This window comes from Molossus molossus, unplaced genomic scaffold, assembly GCF_014108415.1.
Source record: "Molossus molossus isolate mMolMol1 unplaced genomic scaffold, mMolMol1.p scaffold_m16_p_12, whole genome shotgun sequence".
Taxonomy (NCBI): Eukaryota; Metazoa; Chordata; class Mammalia; order Chiroptera; family Molossidae; genus Molossus; species Molossus molossus.
This window is the reverse complement of record NW_023425347.1, coordinates 63,021,792-63,029,554: the sequence shown is the minus strand read 5'-3', so window position 1 is coordinate 63,029,554 and position 7,763 is coordinate 63,021,792.

Here is a 7,763-nt window from a genome sequence, read left to right as displayed (position 1 = left end):
AGAATTTTATAATCTGTTCAGCCTATCCCCAGAGTTGGCATGGCCTTTAGTGGGCTAGAAGACATTGTGTCCCTGATGGGCCCTTAAGATTTTCAAGGTCACTGCCAAAACTGGAGATCTCAGGCTCACACACGCTCTTGGCCGACTTGTACTTTTTCCATCGCCCAGAGGGTATGTGCTAAGAAAACAGCAGGCATCAAGTGTGAGTGCTAGCCTAGTCCCTCTCTGTCCATCTGCATCTCTCCTCTCCATCTCCATTCCACATCATTCAAACACACTGACTAGCGCCTACTGTGGACCCATCGCCACAGCCTGGCAACTCAGGGACTGGGTCGGCCTTTGTCTGCTTGTCTATCGTCCTTAATCTGTTTCTCCATCTTTCTTCTCTTGTTTCTCATTGTGTTTCTCACTACATATGCATATGCATATCTTTTTTATTTTTCTAGGTCAACCTCTCTCTTTCTCTTTTGCTTCTCTTCCCCCTCCCCCTCCTTCTCCTCTTCTTCATCCCCCCTCCTCCTCTTCCTCCTTCTTTTTTCAATCTCTATACGGTGTTTCCTTCCGTCTCTTCCCGCCTCTCTGTGTTGCCGCATCTGTCTCCCTCTGCCTCCTCTCAAACTCTCTTCGCAGAGTATTTGTGCATTTGTGCACCAAGTGGGGGGTTACAGAGGCTCTTGAGCGTCTGCTTGTCACCCACGTCTGTGGGAGGACATTGAGGCCGCCCTATTTGTTAAGCAGATTTCACGAGATTTTCCTCTCCTGATGATTTGGTTATGTAAACATATTTTGGTCCCCCCCGAAGGAGAACGGGATCTCAGCGGGTCTGGGTATTGGGTAAGCAGGGGCCGGGTTTTTTTCCCCTAGGTTTTAAGGAGACCTGCCCTACTTTTAAAATGCAAGTGAAATATTTGTTTTGAGGTAAAGATTCTAAAGGAACTTTGAAGGAGATTGGAGTACCTATAACCCTAGTTTGCTTTTATATTGCTCAGGGTGGAAGCCAGATTGATAAAAAGCCACTGAGCTCTTCCTATATATGAGGCTCTCTGGTAGGGACCGGAGAAACAGATGTGGACCAGTCTTCTAGGAACAAAGTCTAGTAGGAAGAGTTTCCTGGATAATAGAGAGGGTTGTTTACTTGTCTAAATGTTTTGCCGAAGGGAAGTACATGCTATGAGAATAATTTATTTAGGCCAGGAGTAATCAAGGGAAGTTTTATAGCAACGTTGATATTTGATTTGGGTCTTAAAGCATGAATAGGAGTTTTCCAGGAAGAAAAAGGTGAAGGGCATTCTCTGCAGAGGAAGTGGCCCAGAAGTATACAGCAGTATGGGGCACTGAGAACATGATGAGTAGAGGGTGAGGCTGGAGAAGGATGTTGGGGTCCCAAGCTGGAGGTTTGAATGTCAGGATGAGAAATTTGGCCTTTTCCCTAACGGTCATGGGCGGTCACGGAAGAACTGAAGCACGAGTGTGGCAGTTAGTGTGGGGGCGAAGGGAGGTGTGTAGACTGGAGGCCTGGAGAGCTGGAGGAGATTGAGGCAGAACTCCAGGTAAAAGAGGGTGGGGCCATGGTAATAACATTCCTCCTCGTTAAGGAACCTCTACTCTGTGCTAAGCACTCTGTGAGGTCTTAGGGATATGGGGATGGATAAGACATGGTGGAGTTGGAGTCCCAAGGAGTCTACAGTTAAGAGGAGATAGAGACACATTAACGAGTCACTTATACGTTTTTCTGTGGTAGACAAAGGAAATGACAGGGGGTGTGGAAGCCAGAGAAGAAACCTAATACAATATGGAAGGAAGCTAGTCAGGGTGGACTTTCTGAGAGAAGTGAAGCTTTAGTTGAGCTTGAAGGGCAGGCCAGAGTTATTTAGAGCCACAGTTTTCAAAGTGTGCTTCCTGGTTTAGAAGCCCTTGCAATGCCTGGGAAATTGTGAGAAATGAAAATTCTTGTCGCTCACCCTCCGAGACCTACTGAATCAGAAACAGGCTCTGAGGGCCCAGCAGTCTGTGTTTTAACCTGTCCATTGATGTTTGCTTAAATCCCAGAACCACTGATCTAAGCCAGGGAGAGCGGAAGTTGCCTCAGGCCAAGGGAGCAGGTGTGCAAGGTCATGGAAATAGCAGGTAGCAGAGAGGGAACATCACTCGGAGCTGGCAGGCAGCGTCCCTGTGTGGATGGGCTACAAGAAAAGCCTAAGGGTCTGGCCGGGACAGATGATGGAGGACCCTACATAATAGCAGAGGATAGGACTGTGGGGAATGTAAAGACACAGAAGGTTTTATGGAGATCAGCATGCTCAGATTTCTCTTTAGAACCAGGTGTGACGTGGGCACGTGTAAAACAGGTACTCTATCAGCGTTTGTTGAACTGATCTGGGAAGAATGGGACTAGTCCCTTCATCCGATGACTGCGCTCCAGACCAGGGAGGGCAAAGACTTGTCTCTCGTGCCAACTCGGGTCCAACGGGAGCAGTTGCCTGAGTGCTGTGTTGAGAAGGATCCTGAGGTTAGTCTGAAAAGCAGAGAAGTGAGGTTTGAGATTAAGTAGCCAAGTTTGCAGTGGATGTGGGGGGATGGAGGGGGACTGTGGTGGCTCAGGTGCTACCTGTTAAGTCTGAATTTCTCTTGCCAGATAATTAACACAATGAAAACAAAAACACATGTTATCCAGAACTCATTTGTGCTTAGGAAGCCCAGCCTTGCTCCTAGTCAATACCGGCTAGAATCAGTTTTACATTATGCAGAGTGGAGTCGCCGAGGGACATGGGATCTACTCTTACGCTTTTCTTTAGGGCCGAGCATCCAAGGTCCCCCAAAAACCAAAAATGGTGCAAGAGAAATCAGCTCATCATGAACACACCGTTCAGCCAATGACATCGTCAATTACTGACTGCCATGTGCAAGGCCCAGCTCTTAGGAGGGGAAGAACAGACACTGGTGGGAAAACTTCCATTCAAGTAGCCCTCATGGCACAGGAGTCTGAGTGGGGGCCAGCTGGAGAGGCCTGGAGCACAGCCCAAGGAGCCCCCCCTCTGTTGCCAAATGAATTTGAAGACTTGCATTTCATCTTTAAAATTTATGCAATCTTAAAATTCCACTCTACAATATACAACATCTGGGTTTGTTTTATTGTAGATATTCTTGACATCAAATAGTATTTAAATTACTTACCAGTAAGTGAAAAGGCTGCCCCAGGTAGACATGCAGTGTTTGTCCTGTAACTTTGCACGGGGACCCCAATACACCACTGCATCCTGGAGGTGGGGAGGGACGGCTGTGAGAAGGAGCAAGGAAGGCTGTTTGACCAGCTGGGTGACCTCACCTCTCTGAGTTTGGTTTTGTCATCTGTACGTTGGAGGAAATAGAGGGCAGGAAGAAATAAATGAAAATGTGTAGCACAGCCCTCGCCACATATTAGGCCCTCGGTACATGTTAGTTAAATCCCCACATCAAGGAGCCAGAGTCATGTTTATGACAGTACAAATTATTAGTCTTAACACACAATTAGGCCTAGGAAGAATGGGGCCATAAAAAGGTCAATTTGGATTTTGGGGTAATGGCTGCCATTTCCCCTTGCTGTAAATTGCTGGAACACAGAGGAAGGAGGGATTCGTCCCTGCTGGGGAGTCCTGGATGGTTCCAAGGACGTGAGCTGGACCACGCAGGCTCATGACTGAATCATAGACGGTGAAGAATTAAACTTGACTGGACAAGCCGATTTGAGTTTGAGCCGGGAGGCCTCGTCCGCATGAAGGGGTCTATTCAGCTGGCCCTCGGGAGCCATGGCGGACTTTCGAGCATAGAGGAGTGAGATGAGAACTGCACATGAGAAAGATCACTGAATATGTTTCCCGAGGACAGGTTTCTCCCCTCACCCCCGTGTGGTTCCTGCTATATCCTATCCTGTGCCTCCAGCAGTATCTGACACAATTAAGGGCACGGTAACGGAATGAACGATTGAATCACGCTGGCAGCAGGCGTTTGGGATAGACTGGAGAGGGCACTCCTGGAGGCAGGAGAACCGGTTCGGGGGCCACCAGTGCTGGTCCTCAGCGGCTGGCCGTGGGACGGGGTGCAGGGAGGCTCTGGGAACATGGCCCTTCCCCTGCGCTCTGCACCTCCTGTGGAGCACTGACCACTCTTTGAATTCAGGGAAAGTTTCAGGGCAGCATAATTCATCCTGACAGCCCTGGCCAAATGTTCTTCCAGAGCCTGTTCCCCTCTGCTCCCCATTCAGATGGGAACACAGTCCCCGCACGCTCTAGAGAGGAAATAGTCATTTGCATCTGAACATGAAACAGCATTTTCTGAAGCTCAGAGCAGGGCCCAGCTGGTGTAGGCTGGGCTCGCTCACAATTACAACCAGCTTGTTTCAATTTGGGACTGGGGGTTAGGGGTGGGACTTCATATGCCGGCTTCCCAGCGGGAAGACACTCATAGCCACACAAACACACACACGAATGCAGCAAGCTTGCATTCTTGGCCATCTTGGCTGAGGAGAGGACTTCCTGGGGGTAGGGAGAGGAAGGAAGGGAAAGGGTTGTACAAATGCATTTTTCTCCATACCCCAGGGGAACAGCTACTCCTGGAAGTTAAATAAATCCATTGGGAACCGTGGGGAGTGACCTGCTGGTCCTGGAGCCATCTTGCAATGTTGAACCCCACCTAAGTACGCAGCGTTTTGCCAGATGCTTTACTTTACGGCTTTCTGTAGAAGGCAGGTGGGGTGGGATGCTGGAAAAAAGAAGTAGGCTGTCTGCCAAGGCTTTATATTGTTTTGCAAAATGATAAATGCAAGTTGAAAAAGTCACTGGGGTGAGACTTCAAGGAGACTCATTAGAAACTTGCTGCCCCAAGTGAGACTCAATTTTATCCTGCGGTTTAATCCCTTAAAATCAAGGCTGGGTACACATGTATAAACAGACACCAGTAAATGCAAACGGAGCTGGGTTTTTCCCCGTCTCACCCTTTTCCCCCCTCTCCCTTTTCTTATGTCCATCCCTCTTTTAATCTCCTCTCTTGATGTTGACAGGCCAGATGCTGCCTGCTTGTCCCTGGGCCCTGTCCCTGCACTCCCCATGGCTTGTGGCCTGTGTTTATCCACCAGCACAGAGGCAGGGGACTCTGGGCTCTGCTAGACCAGAGCCAATGGCAAAACTTCTGAGGCTGCCAAGGGACACAGTAATGAGACAGACCTCACAGGGAAGTGGGCAGCATGATATTCTGGAAATATCTCAGGCTTTAAAATTGTACAGCCATGCATTGCAGTCCTAGCTCTACCATGTAATAACTACGTAAGCTTAGTCAAGTAACTGCTTAACTTTCCTGCACCTCAGTTTCACCACCTGTGAGTTGGGTGTAATAATCCCTAGCCCACAGCTATTGCAGGGATCAAGTGATGTGTTCAGTAGTGGACTCACCTCACATATAATGATCGCTAATGCTTATCAAACACTTACCAAGTATAGTTTTTCAATCACTTTGATTAATGAACTCACTTGACTTTCACAATAACCTTAAGAAGGACAATAATTACTCTCATTTCATAGTCCCAGGGAGGTTATAGCACTTGTCGTAGTATGTGGGAAAGGTCGGATTTGAACCCAGGCAGTCTGATTCCAAAGTCAAGGCTCATAACCACTGTTCAATGCTACCTCTAGCCACTACGGTGTGCACAGTAGTAGGTACTTAGTGTTCCTTGGGTTCCCTTCCCCTAACCACTTTCTTCAAGGAGCCAGGAGTCTTGCAGAAAGTTCTCTGGCAACAGTGGAACAGTCCTCTCTGTTAATTAGGTGTTTCATTTTACTGCCAACCTTTTGTTTCCCCCCTGGAGATCTGGCAGCATTTCTAATAAATTGTGTTTCAAGGAAAGCAATAGAAAAAGACAGTGAGTGGCTCCCAGGTTGGGGACTGCAAGGTTTCTTTAGGCAGGGAGAACAATTGGGCCATTGTCTGAATTAATAGGACTTCCTAGAGAGGCAGCTCTGGGCCTTGCTCCCCAGTTTTATTTTGGCAATGACCAAATTAGATTGCCCTTTCTTCTCCTTCTCTTTGGTCAGTGGTATATTTTATTCTCACACCAACCACTCCTTATTCCACAAAGGAAATTAAAATTTTGGTTTTGGACTTTGTATAGGGATATGGCAAGGGTTTGCTTGCATCTAAAGAGTGAAACTGAATATTTTGCAAGACCTGCTTCTGTGGAACCAAGAGTTTCCTTCTGATGAGCACTCTGGGATATTCTTGGGTCTGCTGTCTGCATCTGAGAGAAAAGCCTCAGGAATCAAGTCTGGGTTGATCAGTAACACTCACTGGGGTTTATGATGATCCAGGCCTAGGATGTTCAGTCTTTTGCCCTCAAGCTGGGCATTTAACTCATCAACAAGAAGCAAGAGGGAGAGTTGTGTGGTGGAGACCTGTGGTGGTACAAATGGACATGGCCTCAGAGTGACCAGCAGTTGAGTTATGGTCCCACCACACATCATGCTGTGTGATGTAGGCCAAGTAGCTCAACATCACTGTAGACGGTGATGGTCTTCCCCACCCACTTCCATGGCATGACCGGCTCTCTCAAGACAGCTCTGAACCATTGCGTATGCAGTTCTTTCCTTTCTAGCTGCTTGCCTCATTCCTACCTAATCTTCAAATCTCAGTTCAAATGTTGCGTGATTCATGGCAGGTGTTTAATATACTTCTTTGTAGGAGACATTTGTCATTTTTCTTGCTGCCCAGAATTTTAACCCCCTTCTTCCTTCTTGATCTTATGAATCTCATTAGAAGGCAGAGTCATCTTCCACTAGAGAAGCTGAAAAGCAAGATGATCTCTTTCCCAGTGTTCCTCGCATCTTGCTTTTGCCAGCCAGATGAAACCACCTAGGCTCTATTCAGATGCTGGGGAGGAATTAGAGATACTGAAGATGACTGGTTGCAGAGCTGCACCCTTCTTCATTTCTGAGACTAATTGCAAGGGCACAGTTATAGTAAGAGCTTCCTTAGTGCACTGCTAAACTGCTAAACTGATGTGCCTTCACCTCATTTAACACCTCAGTTAGTCACAGTTCCTTTTTTTTTTTTTTTATCCTCACATGAGGACACTTTTTGCATTTATCTTCAGATAGAGCGAGAGGAAGACAGAGAGAGAAACATTGATGTGAGAGAGACACACTGAGTGGTTGCCACCCACACAACCCCAACAGGGGCCGGGGACAAACTGCAACTGAGATACATACCCTTAGTGGGAACCGAACCCAGGACTTTGGCTCGAGGGCCAACGCTCTAACTGCTGAGCAAAACCAGCCAGGGCTAGTCATGGTTCTTTACCTGATTGTGTTGACCCCCCAACCTTCATTCCTAGAGGGCCTAAACCTGTAGATTTGAATGTATTGGTTTGCTATGATCTTCCATTAACTTTTACACTAAATCATATTAGTACATGTTGCAGGAGCATAATCCAGGCAGTTGGTAGTCTTGACTTCCAGTGAACCATTGTTATGTCTCCAGGTAGACATAGTCCTTCCTTGGCAAATAGACCTCTAAGCGAGCAGAGCTCAAATTTGTAGCAATGGGAGTACATTTTGTGTGAATGGGTCATTAGAGCTGATGGTGATGGAAACTCCCCTTGCCTCTTGGTTCTCATACCCAGGTATTCCAGCCATGGAAAAATGGTCTCACATATGAACTGGTAGTTCAGAATATATACTGGCAAGTACTACCATCTAGCAAGCATCATAAGTGAATCTTTAATGGTCATTCCACCATTC